The sequence below is a fragment of the Chinchilla lanigera genome, unplaced genomic scaffold (genome assembly GCF_000276665.1).
Source record: "Chinchilla lanigera isolate Chin_1 unplaced genomic scaffold, ChiLan1.0 scaffold00038, whole genome shotgun sequence".
NCBI classification, from domain to species: Eukaryota; Metazoa; Chordata; class Mammalia; order Rodentia; family Chinchillidae; genus Chinchilla; species Chinchilla lanigera.
The window spans coordinates 7,556,714-7,579,830 of record NW_004955439.1 but is presented as its reverse complement, the minus strand read 5'-3'; the positions used below and the strand labels follow the sequence as shown (position 1 = coordinate 7,579,830).

The 23,117-nt window shown below is 43.1% G+C and overlaps 1 protein-coding gene across 1 annotated transcript in view; it reads right to left on the bottom strand.

The window, feature by feature from the left end:
* Positions 1–23,117, bottom strand: part of Cnksr3 (CNKSR family member 3) — a gene marked incomplete in the record, with an annotated part of 92,047 nt that overhangs the window by 36,617 nt on the left and 32,313 nt on the right.

Genomic DNA, 23,117 nt, shown 5'->3' with positions numbered 1-23,117 from the left:
CAAAAGCAAAAAAAGAGAAATCCATTATTGTCATCCTGTTCCTTTATGCCACTCCCCAAATTACCCACTTAAATCAATTTCAGCAATTATCAAATCTGCTACCGTTATTTGATTATTTCTATAATGTATATTTTATTTTGTGTGATATCTCATTGCAAACAGATTTGAAATGTTCAATGCAAAATACTCTACTCAAACAGGCCCAGAACTATTTGATGATGAGTACTTTCCCAATCCCTGTAAACTAAAGAAATAAACACTAATCTGCCAGGCACAGTGGCACATGCCTATAATCCCAGCACGCAGGAGGCTGAGGCAGGAGGATCATTGCAAGTTCAAGGCCAGCCTGAGCTACAAAGTGAGCTCAAGGCCAGCCTGAACTGCATATTGAGACCCTGCCTCAAAAAGACAAAAAGACCAAAACAGCAACAACAAAAAATCACTAATCCTCAGCTGATTTGAATTGCTAGTACCAGACACATGTTCTTTGTTTGCTAAGCAATCCTTCCTTTGGGATGCTGTCCCTCTCCCAGTGGCTTGCAAATCAAGATATTTTGGTATGGTGGCTGGCACCCATGTGGGTGGCCACAATGCTCCATACACCAGCCAGTCATGGCTTCAGGGATAGCCATGTGACTTAGACAGAACCAATAAAAATCTTCCTTGCTATTTGATATGTGGATACAAGCAGACAGAAGGTCTCTTTTTCTTTTCCAACTGAAAGTCACAGGAGACAACCTTAGTGATCCTGGCAATCATTTTCCTGATCAGTTTTCTGAGAATAAACCCATTTGAGAGAGAGATAATTCCTGACAGTATCCTATAACCGCCCTGGATCTACCCTTTTAGAGATATTACTACCCCTAGAATTTTCCTCTTAAGTCGGAGTAAATTCCCCTTCTAGCTTAACCTTTCTTTGAGTATCTGTCTGTCACCTGCAGCTGAAAAAAGTTCTGATGAATATAAACATAAAGAAGGTACCCACAGCAGTACATGGTGCGCTTATGAGAATTTTTCCAGGTCAAATATGATTGCCAATGGTGTTGTACTCCTATGACCTTACAGAATGACTAAAATGGGCAAACCAAGTAGAACTTTGAAGCTTTAGTCCTGTTCACAGACCTCTCCAGCCAACTTCTTATAAGGGTTTTAAAGAAATAAAAGCATTAAACCTAATAAACCTAACAATAATAAAATCACTTTAGGATTTTAAAACTAGATTTACTTACATTCAATGCCAACATGAAGGGCACAGACTCAGTATAACTTAAACAAATAATGTGAAAGCCATGCCGCCACCCCCAGTGCCCACACATTTATTTCATTTAACACTCAAACTTGCTGTCATCTGAGTGGGGAAAAGAAGACACAAGGCCCAGCACTTCCTTGTGTCAATATTAAAGTCGAAGGATCTTAAAAATCTGCTGTATAAGGCTAAACTACATCTCTGTCCCACAAACTTTCACCATTTGATAAGACACAGGAAAAGGAGGAGGTTCCTGATAACTACTTGGAGCTATCAAATATGAGAAAAAAATTAAGTCTATGGTAAATATTTGGAACCCACCCATCTTCCGAGCTGCCATTTGTCTAGCAGAGGAGCTCGGTCACATGGCAAGCAAGGCAGAAGACACTGATATAAGCCCAGTCCACTCCACCGCTCTCACGTGCCAAGTGGTCCCTGTGACATGTGACTCAGACAGGCAGTGAGGCCTGGGCAGTAGGCAGGTGGAGACTGAGGCTTTCACAGCACCAGCTACCCAGAGTCAGTCATCTACCGCGGGGCAGTGTTTATCAGCAGTGGGCAGCAGTGACAAAGGTCAAAACTGGAGGGAGCTACTATGCCCTGTTTTATAGATGAGGGAACTAAAGCTCCTAGAAAATGTACAACCTAGCCGCAGAGTGGCAAGATGCCAAGAGAAGGATGTTCTGCCACTTTCTTCAAGAGAAAAAAGAGAATTCTGTACTGGATAGAGAAGGAAAAGAGTTGAATTCAAATCAAGATCTATTACTCACAAGCCCTGCTCTTTTGAATTCTACCTGGTAAACACAGGATTCTAGCATGAGGTTATAAAAATTCCTCTCCACAAACAATCCTAAGGAAGCAGTAAAGTCTAGTTACAAAAGTTATTAAAACAAAATCAAGAATCTTACAGGTATTTAAAAGGTATTTCAAATGTCACTGAGTCCAAAAAATTAGAAAAGTGCTGACCAAAGATAAGTTATTTTGAAACTTACCCTAAATCAGTTAACGAGCTCTAAGCAAGATTGATATAACTTGTCATAAAAACTTAAGATCACTATGTCACATACTTAAACCCTGTTACAGATAAATTGTGTCCTCCTGAAATTCTTATGTTCTAGTACTAAGACTCAGTACCTCAGAATATATTTGAAGAGAGGGTCTTTAAAGAGGAAATTAAGTTAAAATATCATCATTAGAGTGATGTTAACCCATATGACTTGCGTCAAGACAATTAAGACAGTCGTAGGAACACTGGAAGACGATGGCCTTCTTAAGTGAAGGAGAAGCCAACACTCCTGACCCCTTGATCTCAGACTTCCAGCCTCCAGAATTGTAGTAAGATAAATTTTTGTTCTTTCAGCCACCAAGTCTATGGTAGTTTGTTACAGCCGGCCCTAGCAAATGAGTACAAACCAACTCACAGTTTAGCTCACACTTAAGCAACATGCTGAACTCTCTCTCAGATAAAAGAAGGTCCTGGCACTGGTAAAATTTAACTGAATGCTTCCCATGCTAAGCAAGCTCATTGCTCAAAATACAAGCACAAAAATGAGGTGGACATTAGTTTTCAGGTGCCAAAGTCAGTCCATTAAAATTTCAAGTGAGGAAACCATGCACCACAGCTGTTCAATAAACTTCAGCCCTGAATGATAAAGAGAAACGAGGATGAGGCCAGAATTCTCCTTTAATCAAAAAACACTAAAGATCCTGGATTTCAGAAAGACTCTGCACAAGTTAGGAAATATTTGGGGCACAGACAGGAAGGTGGAGGTTGGGGGTCTGGTGATGATTCCAGAGAATATTGACTACAAATGGTCACAGACTGGGAACTGAAGAAAAGAGAACAGATCAGAGTCTCCTTAAAGAGTAATGTAACATCAAATAATCATAAGTTCTCATGATGTAGGAGAATTGTCAAGTAGAAACATCATGTTGCTACCTACATGAAGGCAGAACTTACTGTGGTTTACACACTTTCTCCTTGAAGTACACAAATACTGACTATTCTAGGTTTTAACAGTACTGCCCCCAGAGTTGTATGATTCCAACACATTATAACCTACTGTTCAGTGATCCTATTGTTTAGAATACAGTTAGGCATTTATAAGAGACTAACTTAAACTATTACACAGTCCCAGAATGAGGGGGGAAAACCCCAGCTTTGTGTAAACTGAGCCAACACTTTTAGAATCTGCAGTAAACTATTCTTTTTCATTTATTTACAAAGTGTTCCTATTTGCCAACTTCTTGCTTCAAGATATTTATAGAAAGTCTAGCAGGACTAAGAAAATATATAATTAGGTGAAGCACATTCCATTTATGTAAATTAAGCACAGTAAAATGTGAAAGAATAGAGGAACGTCCACAGAATGGGAGCTGCAGGCCAAGATGGGCAGACTTCCTTCTGTCCCTAAATCTGTAAATAATCCTAAAATTTCAATATGTCTCAAATGCAAGAAGCAAAAAGTACATCTCTCCCCCTCTGATCTAGAAGGTGATGGGCAGGTAGTTAAAAACCTGAGTTCCAGTCCAAGTCTCCCTTCTTACTGACCTCGTAACAGGAGGGGTTATTCAATGCCTCACTTGTAAACCAGGGAAATTATCATTACCTACCATATAAAACTGTAATGAAAATTAACATCATAGAGAGCTTGCAGTACAATGGAGCACACTGTAAATATACATTTTGTTAAATCCAAAAAAGGTAAATTATGCAGGTAGGTCCAAGTGTTTAGAAGAAACATTGCTACAGATTGAGAAACTCCCAAATGCTGAGATGAACCCCAGCGATCAAACAAAATGTCAACAGCCTTGGTTATTACCTTCCCCAGAAAATGCCTCCAAATCTGAGAGCCTATAATAATCACTGCTTTCACCGAAGTATTTTATATCAGCATGAGTACCATGAAAGAAGAGATTTTATTTGCTCATGGCTTATTCTATGGGCTTGTAGAACATCCTGTATTGTGTCTAATAACAGTACTTCACCCTTTTTATGGCCAAATATTATTCCATTTTATGTGTATCACATTTTCTTTATCTACTAAAGATACTCAACAAGGATTTTTGTTTTATTTTGTTTTTACAGACATACTTTGATTTAGAAATCTGTTCAGCTAAATCTGGCAGACCCCACCTCATTTGGAACTTTCCTGGGTTCCAGGTGACATATGATGCAAAAGTTGTGCTCCAATAGCATCTGAAGAAACCCATGCACACCTTCACAAGGACAGATCTCCACGAGGAAGGGCACCAGGGCTTAGGACAGCAGCTGGTTTATCTGAACCAGAGGAAAGGGATCAAGGCTAAATGGATACATTCGTGCCTGATGACAACATTCTCAGAATTTGCACTGCTCCTGGAAACACCGAACAAGTACCCCACAGTCCTGCCTTCAAGGCTTTTCCGTCTTCCCAACTTGCAGGCTCCCCAGGTAGTGCACTATGACAGGACATTTGCTAAGAATAAAAAGCACCAGGGGCTGGGGATTTAGCTCAGCGGCAAAGCGCCTGACTGGCAAGTGCAAGGTCGTAAGTTCGGTTCCCGGTACCGGAGAAAAAAAAAAAAAAAAAAAAAAAAAAAAAAAGCACCAGCTTTGCAAACTGAAGCTCGGTATGTTTTGGCTCCTGTGTAAATATAAGATCATTAACTGAACACAGCAGATTTGAGAGCATGCATTTCAGAAGGGCAGGACTTCCCAGTAGCCTCTTGCTCCAATGTGTACCACTTTGGAATGACTTTCTTTTATCATTCTTGGTTTGAGGGCGTCTGTATGCCTTTGTTTTAACTAATCTAGAATACTGACTTAAACACAGCAATTTGAGTCTAGACAATAACATGTGAGAAACGTAGAAGTGCACTCAGTTAGCTACACAATTACCCAGAATTGACTGCTTTTTCCTGGGAGTCCAAACTCAAAGCAGAGACTCTAGGAAGCAAGCAGGGAAGCCCAGGGCCACCTCTCAGGACAGCCTCAGAGAAAAGAGCACCTGCTGAGGCCAGGTGGAAACATAGTTTTTCTCTGTGGAGATAGAAGGACTCAGTTTCCTCAGAAGCGAAGACTGTTGGAACAGCCCATCCTTTACATCTCATCAGAGTATCTTGCATCTATCCTCAGAAGCCACACCATATCTCCCTTGGCACAGAACCCAAGTCCACTCACAGGTCTCAAGAGGACACAGCTTAGCATGAAAACCTTGGCTTTTGCATTCTTTCTTCCTATACATGGAATCAGTAGTCACTGCTTCAGGGAGAAATAAAACCTATGTGACCTTAATCTGCCTTACAGCTCACAGCAGTTCTTACGCTCTACGCAAGAGCCCCAGACAAGTAACTTCACAAGCGCCCAGCAGGTGGACAGATGCTGTCCACTCTCAGCCGGGCACCAAGTGCTGCAGGAAGCCTGCGCAGGCTGGGCACCTCCTTGCTATACAATGACTGCTCAACCCTCATCATTTCTTCAGGCCCCATCTACCCACCTACACGGCCACCCCAAGGCTTCCAGCAGTCAGAATTCTTCCTGCTACAAAGCTTTGCTGTATACTTCACTGGCAAATTAAGATCATTTTCTCCTCCCATTTCAAATCTTTCACTTTAAATTTTCAAACCCATTTGCTCCCCCTTCTTTCGCACCTAACTTGACTGTTATGATGGTTGCATTTCAGCGTTCCCTCTCTTCAACTGTTTCTGCAAGCTCCCTTCTTGAAAAACACAAAAACTAAAAAGTATCCTAAAGGATCCTCGCTTCACTATCAGACTGCTGAAGAGTAATTAATACCTAATATCTGGGATCCAGCACCAACCTTCTGTTGCCTAACCTCACCGCACTCCAACTCCTGCCCCTGCTACTCCACAGAAACTTCTCTGTGCTCGTTTCCAAGAATCCATGGATAATTTGCAGTTCTTTTCTCTACTGTCCTTAACAGTATTTTGCTGCTGCTGCCAACTTCTTCATTCTAGAAAATCATCTCCTCCAGCTTTCTTACCAGATCTGCAACAATTTTCCTCTGCTCCTTCACTGACTGGCCTTCCTGAAACCACTCCTTAAATTGTGAAATAAGTTAGTTTAATCCTTTGATCATCTGTCCTCTCCTCTGAAAAAAAATTTTTTTTATCAACTAGCAAGGACCTAATCAAGCTCTATGGCAGTGTCTACAAGGGAATACGACAAGGTTTGCTAGTAGGCACAGGAAGAAAGTATGAGACCGTTATTTGTATTACTTTACCTAAAAATGTAAGAGAGAACATCAGCCTGCAGCTCACTCACTAGGTCTATTGGCCAGCTATCCTCTGTGTACTACAGGGACCTAAAGAGCCTTCTTGTGCTGCAAGAGGGAAAGGCTGATACCCAAAAGGGCTCTCTTTCAGCTTATTATACTGTACAACCTTTTTTTTTTCTTTGGTACCAGGAATCAAACTCAGGACCTTACACTTCCCAGGCAGGTGTTTGTGCTGATGAGCTATATCCCAAGCAGCTTATTCTACTGTAATGCAGTTTGTTATCTACTTTTAACTCAGCTAGTTCTCATAACACGAAGTCCTAACAAGATTCTTAAATTGGACCTACATCTTGAAGATAATGTAAGGGCAAGCTACTGGAAACAGCAGAAGTGATATTTCTAAACAATGATGATCAGATTGATCAAGAGTTATGTGAAATATGGTGTTACAGCCCTAATATTACACACTTTTAAATACACAAGGGATGATCAAAATGTACAATAATAAAAAAAATTTATAGTAAAAGACACACTGTCATTAACTACCCACAACATACTCCCCTTCACTTTGCATGCATTATCCCACTGCTCTTGCCATTTCTGAAACAGTTCTGGAAGTGTTCTTGCATGACTGTCTTTATGAGGTGAGATCAAAAATCCACCTAATGCTAGTGCCAAGGGCCAACCAACAGAAAGACTCAGAAAAACATCACAGTATGTCCTCACCCACTCATTCACTGGATCTGGCACTGTGCAACTCTGGCTCTTCCCCTAAGTCAAAAGGATCATGGGATGTAAATATTTGAATGGATTCAGGACACTAAGGCAGCCATAACAGCTCAAGTAAAGATAATCATCACAGAGGACTTCCAGAACTGCTTCATAAAGTAGCAAGAATGATGGGATAAGTATGATTGAAGCAAGGGAAGGGGGTATTTTGAGGGAATAAATGGCAATATGTCTTTTGCTGTAATAAACTTCTTAAATTTAAACACATTGCATTTTCCAATCATACATTTTATATGTCTTGTGATTTTAAAAATATTTTAAATCTTTATCTTGTCTTTCAAAAATATCTATTCTTAAGTTACATTTAATAATATGCACAGTAATACTGTGGAATGTGTATATTACTTAGAATATAAGAAGGAAGACATACAAATGTCTATGTATTATGGTTGAGTACACACAAGTTATTTACTAAGGGGAAAGCACGATCACAGATCTGTAGACTGCAAACCTGTACAGTGACAGATGCCCATTGACCTCTAATCTAAAACTCAAACCTCAGCTCTCCCTCTCTCCCATCAAGCCTCCCTCTGTCCTGTTGTTCACTTTTGTTAGTGATCCTAAGATTTACAGAATTTCCTAAGGCACAGACTTAGAACTTTCTTGTCTTTTCTATATTCTTCACCCTGGAGGACCAGTCCTTAAATTCTTTCCATTGTCCCTCCTGAGCATCCTTCTCCATTGTTGCGGTTGGACAAGCGTTCTGTTCCCCAAGTTTGAATGTTAAAGGCTCAGTCCCCAGCAGTGGCACTGGTGGGAGGTGGAACCTTTAGGAGTTAAGGCCTGGTGGCAAGAAGTTGACTCACTGGGCCTGTGCACTTGAAGGGGATACTGGGATCCTGGACCCTCCGCTTTCTCCCTCTTTCCATCCAACTGCCATGAGGTAAGCAGCTTGGTCCACCACCTATTCTCACCCTGACTTCATGCCTTATCACAGGCCAGCTGAACATGAGCATGGACTAAAACTGTGAGCTAAAATACACCTTTCCTGTTTGAAAGTTAATTTTCTCAGGTATTCTGTTATAAGGGAAAACTAACACAACCTTCTCCCCTCCTTTCCACCTGCACTGTCACAGCTGAACTCATCCCTTGCCCACATTTCTATAGTCATCTAGAAATGGGCTGCCACGCTCAATCTCTTCTTCCTCTTGAATCCTCTAATTCCATAGCAGCAAACCCACCCTGTTCTCCCCAGATCCCATTCCATGAACTTAGCATGGCATTCGAAGCCCCTGAGGACCTGCCCTGTTCCACATTTCCCTACAGTCCCACCTCCCTAGCGCTCTCACCCTACTGGGGAAGCCACCCAAATTGATGAGCTTCTCCATAAACAGCGAGTGTCCTTCACAAATTGGCAAATGGAGCTCACAGGACAACTGCAGTGTGTGCCTATTTCTGTAAGTAAAGTCTCACAGGAACATGGCCACCACTCTTCCATTTGCGTTCTGTCTCTGGCCACTTTGGAACCATAATGGAAGCACTCGGTGACTGTAACGGAGAATGTATGGCTCACAAAGCCTAAACACTCTGGCCCTTTACAGGGAAGATTTACAGACCATCGCGTGGCTTGCGGCAGGGATGAGTACAAAGTTATTATAAATCACCTAATCAGTAAAACAGCGTAGATCAGTCTGATCTACAATAAAATGAACCTATTTTTCTTTGTACATATTGGAACGTAACTACTTATAATTACACTGATTTTAAAAGCAGAGGAAAATATTACCTCCCGATGCCCCAGTAAATGATATACATGTGCTTTGGGTGGTTCCTTACAGCTTTCCAGCCACGTATTATATTATTTTGGTCAGTTTTGTCAAAGTGTAACTCATGCATAGTAAAATCCAACAATTTTCAGTGTACAATTTGATGAGTTTGGACGAATGTATACAGTTGTGTATCCACACCAAAATCATAATATACGCATTTCTTTCACGACAGAAAAGTTCCCCCCATGCCCCTTTGCTGTTTCCTCCTACCTGCTTTCTGTGGAAACAGACTCAATTTCTTCTTATCCTGCTGAACTCCACGTAATACCTGGTGGCAGGGTAATCATGGTCCACAAGTAGCTGTCACCCCCACACTCTACTGGGGACAGTATGGATTTTATCAGTCATCCTGCAAAGCTCTGGTTAATGCAATTGGAAGAGAGAAAACCAGGACTAAACACAGTGTTTAAGTTCTGATTTGAAAAACCTCCTGCTCTTCTTGCAGGTCTGAGTCTACACCTCTGCGTGACGTCTGAACTTCTTATGCTACCTTTACTTAGAAAAACAGAAAAGGAAAGAAACTGCCCCAAAACCTGCTGAAGTCTTCAGAGATTAAAAAAAAAGTAATTAATTAATTAATCAAAAATAAAATAATCAGTAAATGAGTGAACTTGGTCCTGAGGAAAACCACATACACATCTCTCTATTTAAGTCAGATTTCTAGGGCCAGGGATATAGCCAGCGGCACAGTGCCTGCGTGGCAAGCACGAGGTCCTGAGTTCGATTCCCAATACAAAAAAAAGTCAGAATTTCTAGGCTGACCAGAGCTGTGTGCTGATGAAAGCCAATGAAGTCACTGCTCCCCTTAAAGCAAAGGCTGTGCAAACACCTACCACGCTACAAAGATCCAGCCAACGAAGACCCTGAGAAGCACAAGTAAGAGCCATTAAAGCTCTTTCCCTTTGTTTATGACATAGGGGCAGCTGATGTAGAGGAGAAGGAGGAACATACCACTGGCCATCTCTTAGGGTACCAAACTACAGAAACAGTAATGCTGAAAGCAAAACTTTGGACCCTTAGCCATTTAGGAAAAGCCAGCTTGCACATAACCAAGGAGCCATCAGATGCATAGCAAGTGTATATTTCTTCTAAGGAACAATGACCAGCAGGAGTAGAGGGACAGTCAATGCTAAAGCACTTACAAACGCCACTTTCTTGCTAGTAACTGAATACAAGAACTCCTGTTATATTCTGATTCTGAGTAGAGAAACTTTGTGCCCTCAAGGCTGACGTTAGCCTGAAGACATCAGCAGATATAACTAAGAAACAATGATCCTTTCAAGTTTGCTTCATAAGAAGACACATCACTCAAACAAAACTTGGAGCCAGCAGACATCCACACCAGATGATTTAAGGAAGGAAAATCTGAGCTCAAGGACTCAAGCTATCCAAGAATGTAATAGTCAGATGGATTGCCCTCGGGAAAGGTTCTCCACTGGTAGGTAATGCATGTTCACTGAAAATTTTAATCACTGGCTTCAATGTTACTGGCCTCCCAAGCCTGACCTGTCCCACCTTCAACATACGCTGCCCAACTGGCAACCACTGCAAAAGGGGCTCACCCTGGAACCCACCCTCCACTCTCCCAGCACCCTTGGCTGTGACCAAAGCCTGTGCACAGAGGGAAGCATGTCCAGAATGGAGACAGTGAGAAGAGCAGAAGCTGGCTCTATCTGAAATCATTTTGGAGGTAGAACTTTATGCTGCTCTAAATCCCTGAAGAAGAGCTGACATGCAAGTTACAGTCAAGGGTCAAAAGAGATGGTCAGAATAGGAACGTAAAAGGAGTCCTCCATATTCGGTGGGGGGCCCCCTTGCTTTTCCACCCAAATGTGGGATGCCCTCCAAAACACACAATGAACTTGAAAGAGAATACTGAAGACACAGAAAAAATACAAATGGACTTACATTTGTAGATGTGTGCGTATGTTGTGCACGTTTACCTACGTATATCTCATAAAGACATCCAGCCAAAAGAGGCAAAATGAACTTCAGATTCTCAAAGCAAAAACAGAATTGTGGAGATGAATACAAAGCATACCACAATACTCTGGTGAAAGAAATATGTACTTTCCAAGGTTGTTTGTTGCAACTCAGTAACCAAACCATTGTATCCAGTTTTGCAATACTTAGACCAAAGGGAGGGTGGGCAGGGAAGAGCAAGCAGCATGTGGGACAAAAGAAAAGAATGTATTTTACCCATTAACTTGTGCTTTTTGCCCCTCTAGCATAGCTTATATTGCCAAAACTACAAATTAAATTGGGTCTAAAAAGTAAACATTGGCTACAACTATTGTCTCTGGCAAGCTTCTAGTGAATCCAGGGATGCATCAAGCAGTCTCTCTCTCTCTCTCTCTCTCTCTCTCTCTCTCTCTCTCTCTCTCTCTCTCTCTCTCTCTCACACACACACACACACACAAAGCTTCTGGTGAATCCAGGGATGCATTAACTAGTCACAGACACACACACGTGCATGCACACACACACCCACAGCAGCGAGCCTGAGACCTGGGCCTCAACTCCTCAACTTCACACTATCACATGGGCATCTATACCGCCCAGCGGAAAGTTCTACACATGACTATCCACCTCCACTCCACTGAAACCATCAGGGTTTCCACGGAAAAAATGCCGCTCAATAACCCTCTACCAATATGGCCAACATCATTTCAAAGTAAGTGCACGTTCCAAATGGCCCAGCTACATAGTCAATTAAACTCCCACGTCAACAGAGGACTGTAATTTGTGGTATCTCATTGTCCTTGCCCTGGCCCTAGGGAGAATGCTAGCCAAGTTACTATCCTCTCAAATTTACTGATGGGGTTGGGCATAGTAGCGCACACCTGTAATCCCAGAACTTTGGAGGCTGAGCCAGGAGGATTGCCACAAGTTCAAGGCCAGCCCAAACTACACAGTGAGTTCAAGGTCAACCCGAACTACAGAATAAGACCCTGTCTTAAAACACAAAACAAAACAAAACAAAACAAAAAAAAACAAAAAAAAACAAAAACAAAAAAAAAAAAAAAAAAGATTTACTGATGAAGAAACCAAAACACAAGGCACTAATTAAAAGCCAAAGGGAAGACAGAACCTGTATCCTCAGCAAGGTACCCAAATCCTTGCAGGGATCTGGAGTCGTTAATGAAGAATGAAACTAGAGAGAAAGCCTTAGCTAAGTACACTAATTTACAGCACTCTAATTACTCAGTACTCTAACACTGAGTATTTACTATGTCTCAGGCATGATGCAGAGCGCTATGGAAATAGTTTAAAATATAGGTCATTTGTCAAGTAACTGAGGATCACAGAACTGTCCACAAAACAAGGAGGAGCAATTAAGCCTGTTTTATTAGCCAGAAGAGGCAGTGCGGCCTCTGGAGCCAGTGTGCCCAGACTGAGCTCTACCACGTCATAGCTCCGTGACCCTGTGTAAGGTATCTCTCCGTGCCCTTTCTCATCTGCTGCAAAATGGAGAGGGTAACCACCCCCATTAACTCTTCACCTCATGAGGTTAACTGAACAGTGAAATGTGTTAAAACTTCTAAGTGAGTTGGTATTCCCAAATCATTTAGGTACAGCATCAGGTACATTATAAGTTCTTAAGTGTTTGTCAAAATAAAAATTAAAAGTTTTGGAAAAGAAAGAGGAAACTAGGGTTCCTGGGAGCGTTTTAGTAACTAAGCCTCAGGTCATGCAACCACTAAAAGGCTAAGCCTGGTGTGGGTTGGGGGATCTGGAGGTTTGACGGCAAGAACCTGACATCCCCAGCAGCTGCTGCCTCGCACTATTTGAAGTAGCAGTAGGTGGAGGCAGACGCGGAGGCTCAGACAGAGGAGAGTGGACAAAGGCCAAAGCAGGTGCTAAATTCAGCAGCTGCCTGGGACAATAGGCATGTCAGAAAGCACCAGTGTCTTCCCAAGGTTTTTTAATAACATACCACCCAATTCACCCTTTTAAAGTACACAGCTCAGGGGCTGGGGATTTAGCTCAGCGGCAAAAGCACCTGCCTGGCAAGCGCAAGGTCATGAGTTCGATTCCTGGTACCAGAAGAAAAACAGAAAAACAAAAAAAAAAAAACCACAAATAAAGTACACAACTCAGTGGGTTTTAGCATATCCTCAGAGTTGTGCAACCATAACCACAATCAGTTTTACACCATTTTTAACACCCTCCTCCGAAAACCCTGCACCCTTTAGCAGTCTCTCCCAACCTGACCCTGGGCAACCACTAACATACAGTGGATTTGCCTGGGTATCACACACAAAGGGTTCTGCACATTTTACCCAAGTAGAATCATACAATGTGTGGCTGTCTTTCATTCCATATAATGTACTCAAGGTGCAATAAAAGCCTTCCTAACACACAACTTAAAATGTCACTCCCTTGCTTTAATTCCTGCTGGCTCCCCACTGCCCTTGGGATGAAACTCATGGCCAAAGAAGTCCACAGTGCGAGGCTGCATGGCTGTACCCTCAGTCATCCTGTGCCACATTCACCTCTGATTGCTATGCAGGATACTGGCCAGTCCCCACCAGCTCCTCTCCATCCTACAGACAGTGTTCCATCTACCTCGAATATCCCTGTGTCCTGATCCCTCAGCCTGATGATCTCTGACCTCTCGTCTACAAGGAGACCTCAGCTGATCACAATCCCTGTCACTCACAGTATAGCTTGATGGCTCCTCTTCAAAACTCGATTGTGAGTGTTCATGCTTAGTAGTAGCTTGTATCTGCCTCTCTCCCGGGACCACACATCCTGCACTAGTCACCAGCAGCCTTGTGTATGGCCTGGCACAAAGGAAGCACTTGAATACAGGTTAAATGAAAGACAAAAGAAAAAAAAAGGAAAATTCTAATGCATATCATTTGACAAAGTCTAAAGTCATAAAACTACACAGCCCCACCTGTCTGGATGCTTCTGGCTGACCTTGTCGGACTCTTTCTGTTCTCCCTTTCTTTAATTCACTTACTGGCCAAATATGTATCCCATAACCCCTGGGACCAGGCTGTGGATATACAAAATGAGAAATCAGAAGGACAAAGTTCCAGCTCTCGTAGCTAACTGACAGTGTGATAGGGGGAGAATGTTTTAGGTTTTTCAACACGAAATTCCCACACGTTTGCCATCGCTGTTGCCAGAGGGGATGTGCCAGCCTTCACCACGAATGTTAGCTTGACTAGTGTAAGAGGCTCCTAGAGAGGAGACTGGATCATCCACTGATAGCCACAGCTGAGTAAGTTAGGACGTGGGACCCAGGTTGGGGAGGTGATCACTGGAGGTCTGCCTTTAGAGGGTACATCTCCACTGGCACTCTTCCCTCTGCTCTGCTTCCCTGTCACCATGAAGCTGCACCACACATTTCTGCCATGATGTTCCTACCCGAGAGCCGGCTGACCATGGACTGAAACTTCTGAAATAGTAAGCCAAATAATCCTCTCCTAGAAATTACAGGAAGCAGGTACTTTGTCCCAGTAATAGGGAAGCTGCCCAATATAGGCTGTGACTAGTTACTGACGTGACTTCAGTGACATCACACTTGTTCTCCAAGTGTATGGTTAATCTTGACTGCCAGCCTGTCTGCTTCAGGACAGCCTAAGAGATTAGTAAAGTATACTTCTAGGTGTGTCTGGGTGGGTCGTGCAGGTTAATGTTGAGGGTTGTATCTGTTCTCTCTGGCTCCTCCCCGTCTCTCTGCTTCCCAGTCACCATGAGCTGAGCAGCCTTCCTCTGCCAAGACTTTCTGCCTTGTTTCTGCCTTTGAGCGAGCTAACCACGGACAGAAACCTCTGAGAGCATGAGACAAATAAACCTCTTCACTTTTTAAATTGTGTGTATCAGGTATTTTGTCACAGTAGTAGAAAGTAGTAGAAAGGTTACCACTAATACATCAGGAAACCCAGTTTTCACTATACTCTGATGACCAACACAGATGCTCTCTGTACTATGCCATGGGAATGATATTAATCTCAAAGGCCTTCTCCTCCTATACTGTCACCATTTCACTGGCAGGGTAAGAGGGTCCAGGCCTAAGGCTCTTAACTCTTAACTACTGTAGGTAAACGACCTGGAGCACATCACTTGGCCTCTTTACCAACCTGCAAAATGCAAGACCTAGGGGGTGACCCACAGCCCACCCAACCCTGCATTTCTGCACTTCTCAGGGAATTACCTTCTTCTATCTTTTAATCAGTAAGGTATCACCTTCCCCCAAACCCTTGTGAACAGAAGAGTCAAGTCCTCTCAGTTCAAAGACAGTTCACATTAATATGGCAGATAATTGGCACCATTTTCATATAGCTAATTGACATGTGAAAAAGTAGTACAAGATCGTACAAGCTCAGAATTAGAGCAGAATTGTAAAGTCTTTTTGTACTCCTGGGTTGTGTGTGGCATTTCACAGCTGTGTGCACAGTGCACTTGATTTATAGAAAACCTGCGTTGGCTCAGCTGGGACTGTCAGGCTGCACAGCCATCAGGGCCCCTAAGATTTGGACTTTATGATCACACCCCTCTCCCGTCCATCCCTCTAAGTAAAAGAGTAGATGAAACGACGTTTCAGGAGCTGAGATTCTCCAAAGGAGAGATTAAAAAAAAACTCTCCAAACATGAAACGTTCATACTGATGTACAGCGCATATGGTAGACCTGAGTGCCCCAAAGAGGGTCCAAGGCATAACCCCAGGCTCTGGCACCCTGTCCTGAGCAACTGCCCAGCTCAGGGCGCATACAGGTAAGAAACTTGGTGATGGCTGGGTCCAATGAATGGACACAAGAGGCTCCACTGCAAGACTAAAACATTGATGACCTAAATCAGGTCCTAAAGCCTTTCTTATGAAATAAAATTGGGTTAACAGATCTTACCAAATACTGTGGCTAAGAAGAATTCCCTGATATAAAGTTCAAAAGAATCAAGTGGAAAAATTGGGAGAAACAAATACATAAAATTATAGATAAAATGGCAGCAAACAGTTCAATGACTCTTTCTATACTGTAGGTGCTTTTCTAGGACTTAACATGCATAAACTCCCTAATCCTCCCATCGTTGTCCCCCTCCCCACCAACTGTATACTACAGTTGCCCCTCTTCAGAGATGAAAAGCTGAGGCACTCAGCAGGTGGTGACTTGCCCAAGGTCACACAGAGCCACCTGGACTGCCTCCATCCTCCAACAGACATCCCTGTAGCTGATCTAAGGAAAACACAGTTTTACAGAACAGGAAATTACACACATCATTTAAGCAGACTTAGTTTACTGTCTGTGACTTCCATTAGGAATTTTAATGGTCATGGATATAGAAATGCTTTTCCCATTCAGACAGATCAAGAAAATACAGTGAACTGAAAGATTATCAAAACCCAGTCTGCAGTGAGTTGGGTATCCCCAGTTTCTTAATCATGCTCTCAAATGCAGGAGACATGGACTTTATATATTTTCTTCAGGAACTCTGAATCAACCTCTTCTCTAGCTCTTTCACTTTTGAAGGTGGTTCTGGAAACTGATCAGTTAGCCAGGGGAGGCCTAAGTGGAGAGTGACAGACAAAATGAACTACCTTACCAGGGTGAAATATACACATGGAGCTTATATGAAATGTATACATGGAACTCTCTACAGGTGGTTCCCATACTTATGTTTTCCCTTAGAAAAAGGCAAGTTATTTTGAGACCAAAAGAAAATATGCTATTTTAGGCAGTACACTTCACATTTTCTCTGTGCCATTATCAGCCTAGGTAAACACAAAGACAGAAAATGACAATATTACCAGAAAAGGGCGGGGGGAAACGACAAGGAGCTGTCATCACAGGTCAATATCTTCTGTCTACTGAAGGTATACAGGATTCTGAAGGTTACAGAATCCAGATCCCTGTCAGTGGCGGCTCCCAAGCAGAGAACACCCCCGGTCACCAGCTCAGGCAGTGACTTGTGTCCCAGCACATAAACAAAAACAAAGAGAGCACCTGCCCCACAGAGACACGCACGAGCATGAGCTTCGGTGCTGGCAAAATCTGGACATACTGTGAAAGTGGAAGGCTCAGTCTACCATTGCCTGGGACCAGGCCGGGGCCTCAGGGAACAGCTGGCAATCCAGAAAGTAAACACGATGGGTGGGAGGAGAGGGAGGAAGAGTGAAGAAAGACAAATCTATCTCCTCTCCCATGAAAAAGCGCTAAACAAAGAGGACAAACATGAGGGAGGCAGCAAAGAGCGAGGTGAAACTTTGGGAAAGAGAAAATAACAGATTAGATGGCAACCCTATTTCCATTTAGAGACTTAAATAACCTTGACAATCATTCCCAAGACCTGTTCTCACTCTGAAACAACAGCTATTGAAAACTTTCTCAGGAATCTCCTGCTCCCTCCTCCTCCCTGGAGGCCTGGAAACTCACGTTAAATCACCTCATCCTTCCTTTCCATTGCTTGTTTGCTTTGGACAGACACAGCACTAGCACACTAGAGTCCTAAAAGAATGGCATTCTCCCACAAATGAAGACTTGACTCCATACTCAATTCAAAATATATGTATTTCATCAGGAAAGATGCTACAACCAGACTATCCTGACACAAGTCTGCGCAGGCTTACCAGCAACTTCAGAGTTCTCATAAAGACACAGCCACAGGCGGTCCTGAACACAAGGATGCTGTCTTCCTAAAAGCTTTGCAACAACTACTCTGTCACCCCAGGAAAAACCATAGGTCACATTCTTAAGAAGTCAACCCCCAAAGTGAATTTGCATGAGGTTTAGGCCTTGATAGGAAAACTACACATCTAGAATATGAATTTACTACTGAAAAAGAAATATTTAATTTCAAATTTATTCTATGATATATCTGTTATCTATTTTATGATGTATCTATTATATCTATTATAAATATACACACATAACAGTACACACACATACATGCAGAGGTATTCCCCAATCGTCCGATCTAAAAAAGTTTATCCACATATCACAGCCACTTCTATCACACCACCTGCTAAATTTTTTCTTCTGAAGGCATCACATTTGAAATTACTCTTCTCATGAGGCGAAGGGCTTCCTGTCTGTGTCCTCCCTATAAAGCCACAGGATCAGCAGGGTGGAGCACAGATGTCATCTGTCCTAGTACTTACAGTATCTCCAGCACATGGAGCAATTTCTGCTTCCAGGAGGCCCCCAGGAAGAGACTAGTAAAGAAATGAACACTAAATGGATCTGCATGTACCGAAAGTACTGGAAGGCATCAGAGAAAAATAAAAGCAGAGCAAACACAGAGGCAGACAACTTGGCGGGGGCGGGAGGGGGACCTAATTTCCTATGTATCTTGGAATCATTAATCTCTAGACTTCAGTAACCTCATCTCTAAACTAAGAAACCGTGAAGTGATGAGTTTGAGAGTGCTCTGTAACTTATCAAGTATCTTACTGTTGCTGTTAAACACATTTTGAGTCACTACTTATAGTGGTATCAATGAAGATTCATTAAAATAAACCTTTAAGTCAGTGAGTTCACAGGCGAGTACATGTTCTCACTGTCGGCCCTGTTTAGAACTCTAGCTACCTCCAAGTGTGTAACGACGTGTTTGCAAACAACAGTACAATATAAACACCTGGGTCAAGTCCCTACTTACCACTCAACTTCTTTACATTTCATCCTTCCCATACGAATAATGTATGAATAATGAGTCCACAGACCTCAGAAGGCTACAGTGAGGATGCCACACAGTTATAATGTGCACGGCTGGTTAGAACTCACCCATGTCTCTCTGAGTTGGGATTCTGACTCCTACTGCCACATGGCCACTCCTGGGGGGGGGGATCCTAATAACAGAGGGACAATGATATAAGTCCTATCCCATTGACAATGACAGACAATACCTGTACAAATAGCCTTCTATGAGCAGCCACATACTTTTTTGCTACCAGATGTTTCTTACTGAGATATAGTTGACACACTCTAACATTCACCCTTTTAATGTGTACATTCAGTGGTTTTTACTGTATTCACAAGGTTATGCAACCATCGCCACTGAGAACACTGCCCTCACCCCCAAAAGAAACACTCTTCCATGAGCAGTCACCTCTCAGCCCTTCTTCCTTTCCCCCCACTGCAATCACTAATCTACTTTCTATCTCTATAGATTTGCCTATTATGAACAATGGAATCATACCCAAGGGGATTAATGGCAATGTGTCTTTTGCTGTAATGTTTTTAGTAATTTAAATCATACTATATTTTTCTACCACATCTCACCCGGTAAAACCATATGAGCAAGCTACGTGTAAATGTCTCCCAGAGCCAGCTTCTTTATTTTAAAAGAGAAATCTGCGGGTAACAGGTACTGAGGAAATGCTATCTATAGACACACCTTCCCTAGACCTCATCAGACTGACTAGAAGGTGGAAATACAGTGAGTGTGGCAGAGAATGGCGCCATGCCCTGACCCTTCCAGTACCGTCTCTCACGCTGTCTGTCCCTGGCTCCTCACTTTGGCAGACCCTCCCTTAAACTCTAGGAGACACCACTCTCGAAAGACAGGGCAGCAGACTTCCACGTTCACAACTCTACTGAGAGTTTTAGTGGCCAGTCCCCTAAACCACTCTCCTATTTTGGCAGTTCATTCCACTTAGCCGAGGAGGGGTCCCTTTGCCGTGTTTACCAACTTTATTCAGCAAATTTCTAATACGTCTGCCCATCCTCTAATTGCAAGCACCTGCCTGACCTTTCAAGTTTGAACAAAAACAACTTTAACAGTAAATACATGTAATATATATTAAAATAAAGAGCACCTGCCCTAGGCAGGCAAGCCCAGACACCACTATCCGTAAGGTGACGAAGTACCTGGCTGGGCTTTACTGACAGAACTGGCCCCAAGTGTAATGAAAAAAACACAATGTGCTGGTGGAGCTTAAACGCAATTCAGCCTCCCTCACCCTACCCAATAGACATATATTTATGTGCATGTTAGATAAAAAACACCCAGTGACAGCATATTTGGGTACATCAAGATTTTAAAACTAATTATCATCTGTCATCATCCAAGCTTAATAAAATACTAAACAGCATATTACACTAAAAGCAAAAGAGTGACTATTACATTTGAAGGTATTCCACTGCCTCTTCACCTGCGTTCCTACTTAACTCTCAGATCCCAGCTCAATCAACCCCTTCTACTGGGACTATTTCCCTGGCCCTCAACACTAAATTGCCCTTACTATGTATCTCAGGCACCTTTATTTTCCTTTACTAGCACATCCTACTATGTAGTTTAATATTTGCATGGTTGGTGTGGACGTGCCTCTCCAACACAAGTCCCATGAAAACAGGAACCAGGATTCTTCTGCTCACCACTGTTCTCCCATGTTGGACAGTTCTAGAGACAGAGTAGGTATTCAAGAATTATTTGTTGAGTGAGTTCAAAGGCCGTCAAAACCTTCCTAGGTTTTATGCAAGGCTTAGCCAGCTCTCAGGTCTGAATGTGCTTTGTCTCCTCCCAAACTCTTGCTGAAATCTGACTGCCACTATGGTGGTGGTGGACGGTGGGGCTTCCGAGAGGTGATCAGGTTGTTGAAAGGGGTTAATGCAGTTCTCATCGGACTGGATTAGTTACCAAGAGAGCAGGTTGTTAGAAAGTGAGGGCACCTCTCGTGCTTTGTCTCTTCCACACAAGCCTACTCGCCCTTCCAGTTTTCCACCAAGTTCATGGTATAACATGAGGACCTTGACAGGTGTAACTGCACCGTCACGGACTTCCAGTCTCCAGAACCATGAGCTAAATAAACTTCCTTCCTTTATAAGGGTGTATTCTGCTACAGTAATAGAAAACAGCTAAAACCACTGTATAAAGCTTGTCCATATTTAGAGGTGTGAAAATGAGTACTTTCAAAAAAGCAAAAGGGTGCAAGATAAGGGTTCAACTTCTTAATGGTTCCTGTTAAATGACAACAAACCCAGACCACTCCACACAATAAAAGCCTCTCTTTCTCCAGATGTGTGTAACTTCCAAACAACTGCTTTAGGTCGCTGAGTCTACCAATAAGCTATATGAAAGGGCTGCTGGTCAGAAAACGAGAAACTGGTGATGAGAGAAGGAGGGAGGGAAGAAGGCAAGAAAATCAAAACCTACTGAGTGCTTATCATGGAGCACACAGTCCTCATTTAATACACAAAGAACCCTGTGTTATCACCATGACACCATTTTTAGCATATGTGCTGCTGAAGCAAGCACAGCCACAATGCAACTGCAACTCCTTAAATTCAGTAACTTGCTCAGAGTCACACAGCTAATAAGTGGTGAGACAGGAACAAATATCTAATTCTTTATGTACGAGCTGAAAGACAAATACCAGTGAGCACATACAAGGTGAAATTGCCCAGAAAGAATGAACAAATCAGATTAAGGAGCTGGGGAAGGCATAATAATAAAACTTTTTAGAGAAGCTAATGTTTATAGATCATTTCCCATGTGCTGGGCAAAGGACTAAAGCATCTGACTCAATTTCATTTACTCTTCATATAACGTCTACAGGGTGGGCACTATTATTACCATCATTTTATAGGCTAAACTGTGACTCAACAAAAGTCACCAGGACAAGGTAATCAATAGCTGGCAGGTGCCAGAAATCTGAACCCCAAGCCACATGAGCTCACATTCCTCCGCCTCTCGCCATCATGCTGGGAAAGGATGGCATGAACAAGCCACTGAGGAGGAAATGAGGAAGCTCTATGCATTTAGTGAGTATCTACTGTATGCCTAGATGGCACAGAGCAGAGTAAGCAGAGAATGCATGTCATAGCTGCTGCTCTCCAGGAGCTTCTGCGACAGAACAGAAGAAAGTGAAGACACCAGGTCTTCAGAGTGCAGGATACTGACCAAGGTCACCTGGACCGAAGCACTGACTAGATGTGCAACCCTAGGCAATCACCAAATTTCCCTGTGCCTTAGTTTCCTCCAGTACAAAATGGGGGCAATGATACTACTACACCTCACAGCTCTGTTATAAGGAAAATGAGCTAAAATAAATTCCACTGAACGTGCCTGGCACACAATTAGCATGAACACCATTAGCATTATGCTCTGAATTAATGGAGGAAAAAAAAAGGTTCAGTGCGGAATTATTGCCAAACCAGAGGACTGTGGCCAGACAGAGTCTAGGAGTATCTGAAGAACATGCAAGATGACAGGGACCAGATCAAGTCAGAGACATCCTCAGTAACGCTGCTGAGCCAGCGGGAAGGAACATGAGTCCATCTGAGCTGTGGACAGTGGCACTGTGAGAGAAAGAAACAGAAAGACCCAATGACAGACTAGAACTATCACATGAAATCATGAAATATAAAAATTGATCAAAGATAATGGTGCCAAAGGTTTGGACCAAGTTCAAACTCTATACTAGGCAGACAATGGTGACATGCAACAGAGGGGGAAGTGTAGGAAGAGGATGAGGTAATGCCTTTCCTCCCGCACCTGCTGAGTTAACAGAGGCTGTAAGCGGGTCGAGAGTGGGCACAGCCTGGAGGTTTCAGGAAGCTCTGGACCAGGGCCCTACAGAAGGGCTGGCCCAAGGCGGTCACTACTGACTGCACACGTACTATGTTTCTACAGGACATGGCTAAGCAGAAGTCTCCTCTGTTCCTCAGGAGATCAGCCACAAGATCAGCCTTACTATTTCCCTTTTACTCATGAGGAAATTGATGTAGAAGGATGAGGAAAAGTGCTCAAGACACACAACCAGAAAGTGGCAGAACAGGTCTCACTCAGCCAGGTTCATCCAATCCCAGCACAGAGTCTTCCCTGGGAAGCTCAGACCCAGCAGCCAGGGGAAGGACACTGACGTGCTCTCTGCATCAGAGTTGCAACACATACCTGGCCCTTCCCCTGCCTACTCTGCAGCCCTCCTCTGGGCCACCCTCCTCACCATCGCTCCCTCATAGACTGTTCCCAATAGAAAACAGCAGCATCTATCCTCTACCCAGCAAGTTTTCAAGCCCCCCTCCCCAGTGGAGCTGCATACCTCCCCCGCCTCCTACAGCCTCTGCCGCCCTCCCACACCCGCCCGGCATGCAGAGACAGGCTTCAACTCTGGAACAGCTATCTGGCCACAACTCTTACCCCACG